Raw genomic sequence first — 12031 nt, 5'->3', positions numbered from 1 at the left:
ATTAGTTGTAATTGTTTTATTCAGTTTCTGATTCTTTCTCAGTAAGTTTTGGAAGATTGTACATTTTTCTAGGAATTTACCCATTTATCCTAGGTTGTCCAATTTGTTTATATATTAATATAATTGTTCATAGTATTTTCTTGCAATCCTTTGTATTTCTGTGATGTCAGTTGTTACTTCTACTCTTTCATTTTCAGTGTATGTGCTGCCAAAGTGAGCACTCTCCTGTTTCATTTTTGATCTTATTTATTTGGGTCTTCTCTCTTTTTATCATGATGAATCTGGTTAAAGTTTTGTCTATCTTGGTTATCTTGTCAAAGAACCAGCTCTTGATTTAATAAATTGTGTGTGTGTGTGTTTTTTTAGTCTCTATGGCATTTATTTTCACTTAGATCTTCATTATTTCCCTCCTCCTACTCACTCTGGGCTTTTTTTTTCCTGGTTGTTTTAGTTGTAGGGTTAGATTGTTTATTTGAGATTTTTCTTTTTCCTTGTGTTGGTCTGTAATGCTATGAACTTGCCTCACAGAGCTGCTTTCAGTGTATCCAATAGGTTTTGGGTTCTTCTATGTTCGTTATCATTTGTTTCCAGGTAATTTTTATTTTCTTCCTTGATCTCATTGTTAACCCATTCATTGTTTAATAACATGCTATTTAATCTTAATGTGTTTGAATGTTTTTGAGTTTTTTCAAAAATTTTATTTATTTTTGGACAGAGGGAAAGGGAGGAAGAGAAACATTGCTGTGAGACACATTTATTGGTTGCCTCTTGCACAACCCCATCTGAGAACCTGGTTTACAACCCAAGCATGTGACCTGACTGAAAATTGAACTGGTGATCTTTGTATTTGCAGGACAGTACTCAATACACTGAGCCACACCAGCCAGGGTAACTTTTTTAAAAATTGTAGTTGATTTGTAGTTCATGCCATTGTGATCCAAGAAGATGCTTGATATGAGTTCAATATTCTTGAATTTGTTAAGACTTATTTTGTGTCCTAACATGTGGTCTGTCTTTCAGATGTTTCATGTGGAATGGAGAAGAATGTATATTTTGCTGCTTTTGGATGAAATATTCTATAAGTATCAATTAAGTCTGTCTGATCTAGTATGTTATTTAAAGTCACTGTTGTCTTGTTGAATTTTTGTCTGAAATGTCTATCCATTGATGACAATGGGTGGTAAAATCCCCGATTAAAACTGTATTGTGTTTAATCTCTCCCTTAAAGTCCATCAATAATTTTTAAAAACATATTTAGGTGCTTTTATATTGTGTGCTTATATGTTTACAAGGGTTATATACTCTTGTTGGATCTATCCCTTTAGTGTTATATAGTGATTTTCTTTGTCTCTTGTTATGGCTTTTGTTTTGAAGTCTGTTTTGTCAGATAGAAGTATTGGTACCTCAGCTATTATTTTGTTTCCATTTGCATGGAATATATTTTCCCATTTTATCACTTTCCATCTGTGTGGATCTCTTATTCTGAGGTGGGTCTCTTCTAGACAACATACATGTGGGTCATGTTTTTTTAAAAAATTCATACAGATACCCTATGTCATTTGATTGGAGCATTTAATCCATTTACATTTAAGGTTATTGTTGACAGGCATTTATTTATTGTCATTTTATCTTTTTATACATATGTTCTCTCCTTCTTCTCCTTCTTCTCCTTCTTCTCCTCCCCCTCCCCTCCCCTCCCCCCTCCTCCTCCTCTTCCTCTTCCTCCTCCTCCTCTTCCTCTTCCTCCTCCTCCTCTTCCTCTTCCTCCTCCTCCTCTTCCTCTTCCTCCTCTTCCTCTTCCTCCTCTTCCTCTTCCTCCTCTTCCTCCTCTTCCTCTTCCTCCTCCTCTTCTTCCTCCTCTTCCTCTTCCTCTTCTTCTTCTTCTTTCTTCTTTCTTCTTCTTTCTTCTTTCTTCTTCTTTCTTCTTTCTTCTTTCTTCTTCTCCCTTCAAAATTTCTCGCAATACTGGTTTGGCAGTAATGGTCTCATTTAGCCTTTTTATTTTTCATTTGGGAAGCTCTTAATTTCACCTTCAATTTTAAATGATAGTCGTGCTGTATACAGTAGTCTTGATTGTAGGTCCTTGCTTTTAATCAGTCTGAATAGTTAATGCCAATCTCTTTTGACATGTCATATTTCCATTGAGAAATCAGATAGTGGTCTTATGGGAACTTCATTGTAAGTAACTGCTTTCTTCCTGCCTCTAAGATTCTCTCTTTGTCTTTAACCTTTGCCATTTTAATTATGATGTGTCTTGGTGTGGGCTTTTTGGGATTCATCTAGATTGGGACTCTCTGAGCTTCCTGAAGTTGTGTGATTTTTCTTTCACCAGGTTAGGGGAGTTTTCTGCCATTATTTCTTCAAAGAGGTTCTTGATCCCTTGCCCACTCTCTTCTCCTTCTTGTGCTCCTAGAATGTAGATGTTGTTACACTTGATGTTCTTCCAGAGGTTTCTTAAACTTTATCGCTTTTTAAAATTCTCTTTTCCTTTAGATTCTCTGCTTAGGTGCTTAATGTTACCCTGTCCTCTAAGTTGCTGATTTGATCGTCTGCTTCATCTAACCTGCTGTTGATTTCTTCTTGTGTATTCTATGTTCTTTTTATTTATTTATTTATTTTTAAGATTTTATTTATTTATCTTTAGAGGGGAAGGGAAGGAGAGAAAGAGAAATATCAATGTATGGTTGCTTCTTGTGAGTCCCCTGCTGGGAACTGGCCTGCAACCCAGGCATGTGCCCTGACTGGGAATCAAACTGCGATCGTGTGGTTCGCAGGCCTGCGCTCAATCCAGTGAGCTACACTCTATGTTCTTTTTAATACTTACTCTCTTTTTGTTTATGTTCTCACTGAGATCATCCATTTTTCACCTAAGGTTCTTGAGTATGCTTATAACCATTGTTTTAAACTCTGCATCTGGTATTTTGGTTGCTTCCTTTTAATCTAGTTCTTTTTCTGGGGATTTCTCTTGTTTGTTTGTTTTTCATTTGGACCGTACTTTTCTATCTCCTCATTTTGTATCTGTGTATTATGTAGATCTGCTAGGACTCTCAAACTTGTTATGATGGTTTTATGGTGAATGTGTCTTGGGTCAGTGGCACAATCTTCCTGCTCACATGAGCTCCATACTGCAGGAATGTTTATTGTGGGTTATGTGCACTCCGTATTGTAACTGAGTCTTGAATGCTGTTGGCCATTTCATGGGTGGAGTTAATGTTCAGGCTGGGTGACCATACAGGTAAATTTTGACAACCATGTATGAGACGATGTGCAGAGACTGCCTTTGAAGGTGGGGTTGTTCCCAGCAGGGTATGGTGCTTGCCAGAATAGCTGGGATGAGCTCTGCTGTGGTCTGAAGCCATCCACTTGTTGTGTTGGTTCTGGGTTCACTTGGGTTAAGTTCAGGTACAAGCTCTTTCAGACATTTTGTGTAACTGGCCTTGGGCTACCTGTCTGGAGTTACAACACTGTTCACTGGTTGTGCCTGCACCTTCTGGACCTACTGGACCCTGTGCATGTGAGGGTCCAATCTGTGTAAAACAGGTTACTTCTCTTAGCTTAGAGGTGGGAGCAGTACTATAAAAGAATCAAGGCTTACTGGGGCCTGTCTGCACCTGTTGGCTACTCTGTCTTCCCCCGAGGTTGCCTGGTATTCCTCTAGAGGCTTTTGAAGAATATCTGTAAGATGAGTCCAGATTAGCTTTGCTCTACATCCCCTTCCACAGGTTGGGGGATTAGTGGGGAGGGGCAACCAAAGTTGAGAGGGTCTCTTACTTGAGAATCACACACTCAGGCACTCAATAAGGGAAAAATGGCCTCTGCTTCAAAGCCAAACCAGTCATTCTCTGCCAGAGTTTTCAACACTAGTTGCCCCTGGAGGTTGGTTGCAGCCAGCTGTCCCCTCTGCAGGAGCAATGTCAGCTCTCTGGGCTCAGATCAAAAGAGTGTTCTGTTGGGGATGATGCTGACCCAGCTTACAGGAGGATCCTAAGCACTTTGTCCCAGTACCAGACTATAGTTTGTGAAGGTCCCATTCCTTGAATGTTCTAGCTCTGGTTGACTCTCCCTTTCCCCCATGGAACTGTGCCCAGCAGGGCATGGTATTCAGGATACTGCAGGGCTAATCCAACCTATCATCCATTGAAGGTGGTACAAGCCTGTAGGAGGAGGTGGCCATTTTTTCCCTTTCCTAGGGTAGTGTGGCCTGAACTTGCAGGGAAGACTGTATTTGCCTCCCTACAATGTAGCCACACAGCCTAGAAGTCACCCTTCTGGTTCCTGGACCAAAGCTTCCCCAGGGTACACCATGTAAAAATCCCTGTCCTACTTGGCTTTATGGTGTCCCTCCCTCCCCACACACACACTGCTGAACTCTTCAGGATGGGGCCAAAACTCCCAATTCAGCATGGCTGTCTGGTCTCCCCATGCCATTGCCAAAGTCCATAGGATGGGGCTGAAATCCCTGCTCTGTGCCCCACACTCTAATTTCCCTGTGTGGTTGGACTCACTAGGACCAGGCAGCCAAATGATTTGACAGGGAGAGTCACCAGCTGTGAGCTCAAGTGGTGGAGATCAGACCTCTTTCCCAAGCCACACTCCATGCTTTAGCCACTTCCGGGTCTCTCATGCTTTAGCCACGTTCAGGGTTTCCACCAAAAGCCTCTCCCCTCAAAAGAGGGCCCCAACAGCAGTCACTGGGGAACATAGCTAGCAAACCTCTCTGCAGGAGCCAAGGATGGCAGTGTGGCCTCACCAGCAGCTCGACTCCAGACTGTGAGCTCCCTAGACTGGTGCTCATGAGGCTGCTGTCTGAGCCTCCCAGATGGACCAGATCCCCATCGATCTCCACCACCAGATGCTATACAGGCTCCTCTTCCCATCTCCATTACTCTGGCTTGAGGATCCCTGTATGGGGTTGGGACCCTACGCTCCCGGGGTGAGGGTTTTGCAGCTACTATATCCCTTTAACCTCTCAGCCACTGCTGCACCTGAATGTGGGATTATCCCTTTCCATGTCTCCATCTGTTTTGTTAGTCTCTATGTAGCTTCTTCTCTAATCCTTGGTCATGATATTTCATATCAACTAGCTTTCACTGGGTTGCTCTGTAATTTAGTTGCAAATCTGATTTGGCACTAGGAGCAGGTGGGAGTTGCTTTTACCTACTCTGCAGCCACCTTGGAATCTGCTGACCATTCTTAAGCATGTATTCAGTTGGATTCACAGTGCTTTTTGTTTTGAATTACCTGAGCTAACCTTCACAATTCCTCTCCTTTAATCTATAAATATGAAACACAAGGCCTAGAAAGTAAGTGATTTGCTCAGTCACCAAGCTCAAGGTCACTATAGCACCATCCATGACTTCCTCTCAGAAGTCTGGATATGGAAGCCATATCTGTATATATAATTCTTTCCTACTTCTCTAGGTACAAAGAGAATACATTTACTTACAACTTAACAAAGAAGGGAGTTGTTTAAGGTGACAGAGGTCTCACAGTGTGCATATGGACTAACCCCTCTATCTCAGCTGATCTGGAGCACACTGCTTTCACTTTTGAGAGCTGTGATTTAGAAACTCTTAGATAAGTGGCATGTGCTCATGGGAGAATATCATGAGCTTTTAGAATTATAACAAGAGAAAGGCAATAAAGAGGAAGTGGAGGTATTTAATCTGATTGGGAGAAGATAAACATGGTTTAAGTTCAGGAGGAATTAGATAACTTTTACAAGAGGAATTAAAATTGTTTTGTGTCACCATAGACCCCACTCATATATTAGACATGAGAAATTCAGGTTGTGAGCAAATTTAGGGATGTCTAATCTTAAGTTCTAAGCCTGTGTTTAGTGATGTTCCTGGTGTGCAGACCAGTGCAGGCAGGGGGTTCCTCCTCTAACAGACAGTTTCTGGAGCCAGGCACTAGGTATTGGGCTCAAGTGGTAAGCTGTTGAAATTTCACAAGACATAAGTATTTACTCATTTCCTTTGGTGATTCTTAGAGCCTGATTCCGTGACTATAGCACCTGCAACTCTCAGAATCACCACGAAAGAGTGCACTCTGGTGAAGGTTGTGGATTTGAAGCTGTCATAGACCTGCATTCAAACACTGGTGCTATGATGCACCATGTGGGACCCAGGGGGGAGAAATGGGCCTTCTATAAAGATTATATGGAATATCATGCATGGAGGTGCTAGCGTCTAATATGTATTCAGCAAATTCTTGCCCAAACCCCTTACTCCCCTATCACATAATGAGCCTGAGAGAAAGAAAGTGAAAACCTTTGGGGATGTGTTCTGTTCCCCATGTGTGGGGTTGGTCATTCTGGAGTTTTCATACCTCCATTCCGTGTTCCATGTCTTCTTTCCTAATTATGTGCCAGAAGGTTTATGAAGATAATAACAAATTATCTGCCAACTTCAAGATACTACAAAAGATCTTCAAGATGCTTGAAGGTCTGCCATCTTCAAGATGTCTTTTTTAAATATATATTTTATTGATTATACCATGACAGTTGTTCTATTCCCCCCCTTCATTCCCCTCCACCCTGCACACCCCCTCCCCCACCATTCTCTCCCCCTTAGTTTATAACCACGTGTCTCAAGTTCTTTAGATTCTATATTTCCCGTACTATTCTTGCCCTCCCCCCTATCTATTTTCTACCTACTGTCTATGCTATTTTCTGTACCTTCTCCCCCCTTCTCCTCCTCCCACCCCCCTGTTGCTAACCCTCCATGTGTTCTTCATTTCTATGGTTCCACTCCTGATCTAGCTGTCCTCTTGGTTTGCTTTTGTTTTAGGTGTGGTTGTTAATAACTGCGAGTTTGCTGTCCTTTCACTGTTCATATTTTTCATCTTCTTTTTCTTAGATAAGTCCCTTTAGCATTTCATATAATAAGGGCTTGGTGATGATGAACTCCTTGAACTTGACCTTATCTGAGAAGCACTTTATCTGTCCTTCCATTCTAAATGAAAGCTTTGCTGAATAAAGCAATCTTGGCTGTAGGTCTTTGGATTTCATGACTAGGAATACTTTCCAGCCCCTTCTTGCCTGGAAGGTCTCTTTGGAGAAATCCGCTGACAGTCTGATGGGTACTCCTTTGTAGGTGACTGTCCCTTTATCTCTTGCTGCTTCTAGGATTCTCTCCTTCATTTCAATCTTGGCTAATGTAATTATGATGTGCCTTGGTGTGTTCCTTCTTGGGTCCAACGTCTTTGGAACTCTCTGAGCTTCCTGGATTTCCTGGAAGTCTATTTCCTTTGCCAGACTGGGGAAGTTCTCCTTTATTATTTGTTCAAATATGTTTTCCACTCATGGCTGTTTCTTTCCCCCTTCTGGTACCCCTATAATCCGGATGTTGGAATGTTTAAAGATGTCCTGGAGGTTCCTAAGCCTCTCCTCATTTTTGGAATTCTCATTTCTTCATTCCTTTCTGGTTGGATGTTTTATTCTTCCTTCTGGTCCATTCCATTGATTTGAGTCCCAGTTTCCTTTCCATCGCTATTGGTTTCCTGGACATCTCCCTTCATTTCAATTAGTTTAGCTTTCATATGTTCCTCTAATTTGTGACTATAATCAACCAGTTCTGTGAGCATCCTGATAAACAGCGTCTTGAATTGTGCTTCTGAGAGGCTGGCAATTTCTTGGTCGCTGAGAGTTACCGGCTCTGGGACTTTGAGTTCTTCTTGCACCATCTTTTGGGCTGTTCGTGCCTGTTCCGTAGCAGGATCGGAGCCCTAAAGTGTTCACCAGAGCAGGGCAACTCAGTGGCTGGGTTGTGACGTTGTATGTGGGGGCGGGGTCAAAGAGGAGCAATGGCATTTTATCCACCGCCTCCCGCCGCTGCCACCGTCACCGAGGTCCACGTGTTTCGTCCCACTGCATGAGAATGTGCAACTGCAGTGAGCCCTCGCCACTGGGTTCACCCTCTGGGGCCTGCGTGGTCCGTCTCACTGTGCGTGAATGTGCGACCGCGGTCAGTCTGCCCCACACCCTGACTGTGTCGGGGCAACCTGCGCGCCTAAGTCGGGGAATCTTTCCTGCTGCTGGCTCCGCCCCTCTTACCATCCTGGTTGAACGGTTCGTTGTAGTCGGACTTCTGTATAATTCAATTTTCTGTTCTTTGCCTGTGTCTTTGTTCACCAAACCTTTGTTGTATTCAAACTTGGTTGTGGGAGAAGGCACAGTGTTTCCATCTATGCCTCCATCTTGGCGGAAGTCCCAAGATGTCTTGAAAAGAGTAGTTTGATTTCTAGATTGGTCACTTATCTTCTGTGGCTAGTCATCTCAATTACTTCATCAGCTTTATTCGGTTCCTTGATTGTAGAGAGGGGTTTCAAACTATAAACAACCATCTCACCCAAGTTTGCCCTTTGGCAGAAAGGAATTCTAAAAAAATACAGTATCATTCATCATAAAAGACATCACATTTGTTAATTTATTCCAGAACCTATACCACCCTCTTACTCTGTGCAGGCCCGGAGTGAAGTGACTTTAGAATAAAACTGTGAACAGGATATATTCTTCTCATTGAATCTGTTATATTAAAAGAAAAATTTCATGTAAATCACTCTTTACCTATAGCATTACTACACAAATGTCTTTTTTTTAAAAAGATTTTATTTATTTATCATTAGAGAGGAAAGGAAGGAGAGAAGGAGAGAAACATCAATGTATGATTGCCTCTCGTGAGTCCCCTGCTGGGAACTGTTCCGCAACCCAGGCATGCGCCCTGACTAGGAATTGAACCGCGATCATGTGGTTCGCAGGCCCAAGCTCAATCCACTGAGCTATACCAGCCAGGGCACAAATGTCTTTTTTGACATGTACGTGTGCTGATTAAAGTTCCTGTGCATGGGAAAGGGGCTGGCATTTCTCTGGTTGCCTCATCAATGTCTTAGAGGCCCTGGGCTCTCCCTTAGTGAGGAGGCTTCTCTGCTTCACGTGTGCTCTCTGAATTCCTTCCACAGAAGCACAGAGGTGCCTGGATGGCCTCAGCCAGCCAGAGGAATCTGAAGCTGTGTGAACAGAAGACGTTAGGCAACCTTAGCTCAATGAATCATCAACAGAGCCTCTGGGAAAAAGAAACAGTAAAAATCCAGAGCACAGCTGCTGAAATGAAAAGCAGCACAGATCCTTTTATTCTTTTTAAAGATTTTATTTATTTATTTATTTTTAGACAGAGGGGAAAGGAAGGAGAGAGGGGGAGAAGCATCAGTGTGTGGTTGCCTCTTGCGCTCCCCCTACTGGGGACCTGGCCCACAACCCAGGCACTGGGAAGTCCTTTAATTCCCCTGACTGGGAATTGAACCAGCATCCCTTTCGTTCACCGGTGGTGCTCAATCTGCTGAGTCACACCAGCCAGGCAGCACAGATCCTTTTAAAGACCAGAAGCAGGAAGGAAAGCCTGCATTATTGGCTGTTGCTTTTGAGGATTTTTTGAGGTTTGTGCTTGGCTGTTCTTCTGCACCCCCCTCCCCCCCCCAGCCGTGGAGTGGGCTGAGTTTGGGGCTAGGAGAGTGCAAATCCCTAAAGTAGGAGTGTCAAACTCCTTTTCACTAAGGGCCACACCAGCCTGGTGGTTGCCTTCAAAGGGCTAAATATAGAGCTCCTTGCCCCTAGTTAAGGAGTAGTTACATTTATACAGTCCTAAAAGTACATTCGGCCCTTTGAAGGCAACTGTGAGGCTGATGTGGCCCCCAGTGAAAATGAGTTTGACACCCCTGCTCTAAAGCTAAGATGGTGGTGAAAAGGACCCAGGCTAGGGAAGGAAGCATGGATGCCCCAGGGAGATGGTTTCAGGAGCCCAAAGCCACCGTGACAAAGACATTAGCAAGGGATAGCATGAGGTCAGGTCAGAGGATGGAGGACCCCATGTTGCCAGAGAAGGCAAAACACCAATGGAGAAGGGGATGGCATTAGGAGTGGGGGTAGGGTAGCTTAATGGACTGGAACTATGCACGCACTCAGTGAGTCAGGGTTGGGAGGGGCACCAAATGGGGTTGTACCAGCACAAATGCAGAGGTGTTTTATTCACTCCAAAAAAAAAATGATCATCAGAAAATACAAGTTTAAATTAGATTAACCATACTAAACAAGAAAGTGCCCTGGAGGCCCTTTACAGAGCATTGTAAGTAAGCGACATCAAGTTAATAACCTAGCCCACTGTTTGCCTGAAGACAGAACAGAGCCTTAGTGACTCTAGAACCAGTCAGGGAAGGCATGCCATCTGGCATTGGCTCTCCCCTCCCCTCCACTGTGTCCTCCTGAAGACCAGTGTGACTCTCCTCAGCAGAAGCCAGTCATCTCCTCTTATCTCGTAGACACCAGGCAATCTGCATTCACGTGAGCTGTACTATCAAGTTGTTCATACACTTGAACACATATCTTGCTTGGTTATATATCTACATAAAATACAAACAGGGTCTAGTATCTAGTACCCAGAGTCACAGTGATAAAAAGCCTGATCATATATATAAAATGCAGAAAAATATGGATCTCACATTTGAGATTGTATGATCACCTTTGAAGTTCTCTAATCCATTAGCTTCTAGGATGAAGTGTATCAATTCTGCACATTCCTCTATTCACCTATTTATTAACCTAGTATTTATTGGGTGTCCATATGTGCCAGCCATTCTTCAAGGTACTGTGGATACAGCATTGAATCAAATAGAAAAACATCCCTCTGTCCTCATGTAGCTTACGTTCTGTCTCACCAGTCTTCCACTCTCTTTGCCATGTTTCCTCTTTTTCTTTAATTAACTATGCTTACTGCATGCCAGGACTTGTGTCGGATATGTACTATCTATTAGCTCATTTGATCCTGAGTGGCTCTAGCACTGTCCTCACATGTTAGATGAAGTGGGGCCTGCAAAGTCGACATGGCTCCTCTAAAGCCCCCAGTGAGCAAGTCTTCAGCCGGGGTTTAGTGCACTTCTCTGTCCCGGAGGCTCTGCTTTGCTCATACTGTCCATGTCTGGTCTCAACAATCTATCCATTTTCATTATCCAGCTAGCGTTTCAGCAGATGGTCTCAAAGATTTTAGACTCTTCCTTCTGCCAAAGCTACAGGCCAAGCCCTGGTCCTTAGAATAAGGATGAGTGTCATGGGAGGGTGCCACAAGGACCTGAGTCACTTGGCCTGGCTCTCACTGGGGCCTCATCTGCTGCCACTCTTCCTCATCTGGCCCTGCACTGGCCTGGGGCTGGAGGGATGGGTGGATCCTGCTCCCTTTACCATGGCTCCTGTGGGCTCTGCCCTCTCACTGTTCTGCTTACCACAGCCCCTTCCCACCTGTGGTTTGCACTCACCCTTCAGATGTTAGCTTGGAGATCCCTGAGGGTCCCATGTGACCCCGTAGGCTGGGTTAGGGTCCTCTGTTATATTCTTGCAGCACTGGCAAGTTTCCTTGTCCCAGTTATTGGCTCCTTGAGAGCTGGGCCACATGTCTTTTGCTCACCTTGTGTCTGAGAGCCTGGCTACCTGACTGAGTAGATTGCTGAAGATATGCCTACCATCACTTCAAACTCAACAAAATGCAAATTACATTTTGCTCCGAAGGCAGACATGTCTATTTTCCTGTGACCTAATACCTCACCAAACTCATCCTCAGTCAGGATTACATACTTTCTGTCAAATCATCTTGCTCCTTCCCTGTCTTTCTCAGTCTCCCCACGACACAGGTGCAACATTGATGACCTCTGCTCATTGTCCTTCTGAGGAATGTCTTGGCCTACAGCATCATCACCTCTGAGATTTGCTTTGCAACAATCAGAACACCCTGCAGGCCCCTGTACCCAGGACCCTCTCTGAATGCAGCCAGATACTTATTCAAATGTTTTGAATGTTACTAGACTGTAGACCTATCCTCACACACACATCTGTTAGGGCATCTATCTTCCCTTCAGCTCATCTACTCATTTTTTAAAAAATCATGAATTAATTAACAGGAGGTAGAGAGATTAGGGTTTGGAAAAGATACATTAAGAAATCATTATGTGTGTAGGGATGAGGAGGCCAGAACACAGTGGTGGAAGG

This window comes from Sturnira hondurensis, unplaced genomic scaffold (genome assembly GCF_014824575.4).
Source record: "Sturnira hondurensis isolate 20B ecotype Veracruz unplaced genomic scaffold, ASM1482457v3 Scaffold0018097, whole genome shotgun sequence".
Taxonomy (NCBI): Eukaryota; Metazoa; Chordata; class Mammalia; order Chiroptera; family Phyllostomidae; genus Sturnira; species Sturnira hondurensis.
Note: the sequence above shows the minus strand (reverse complement) of the source record.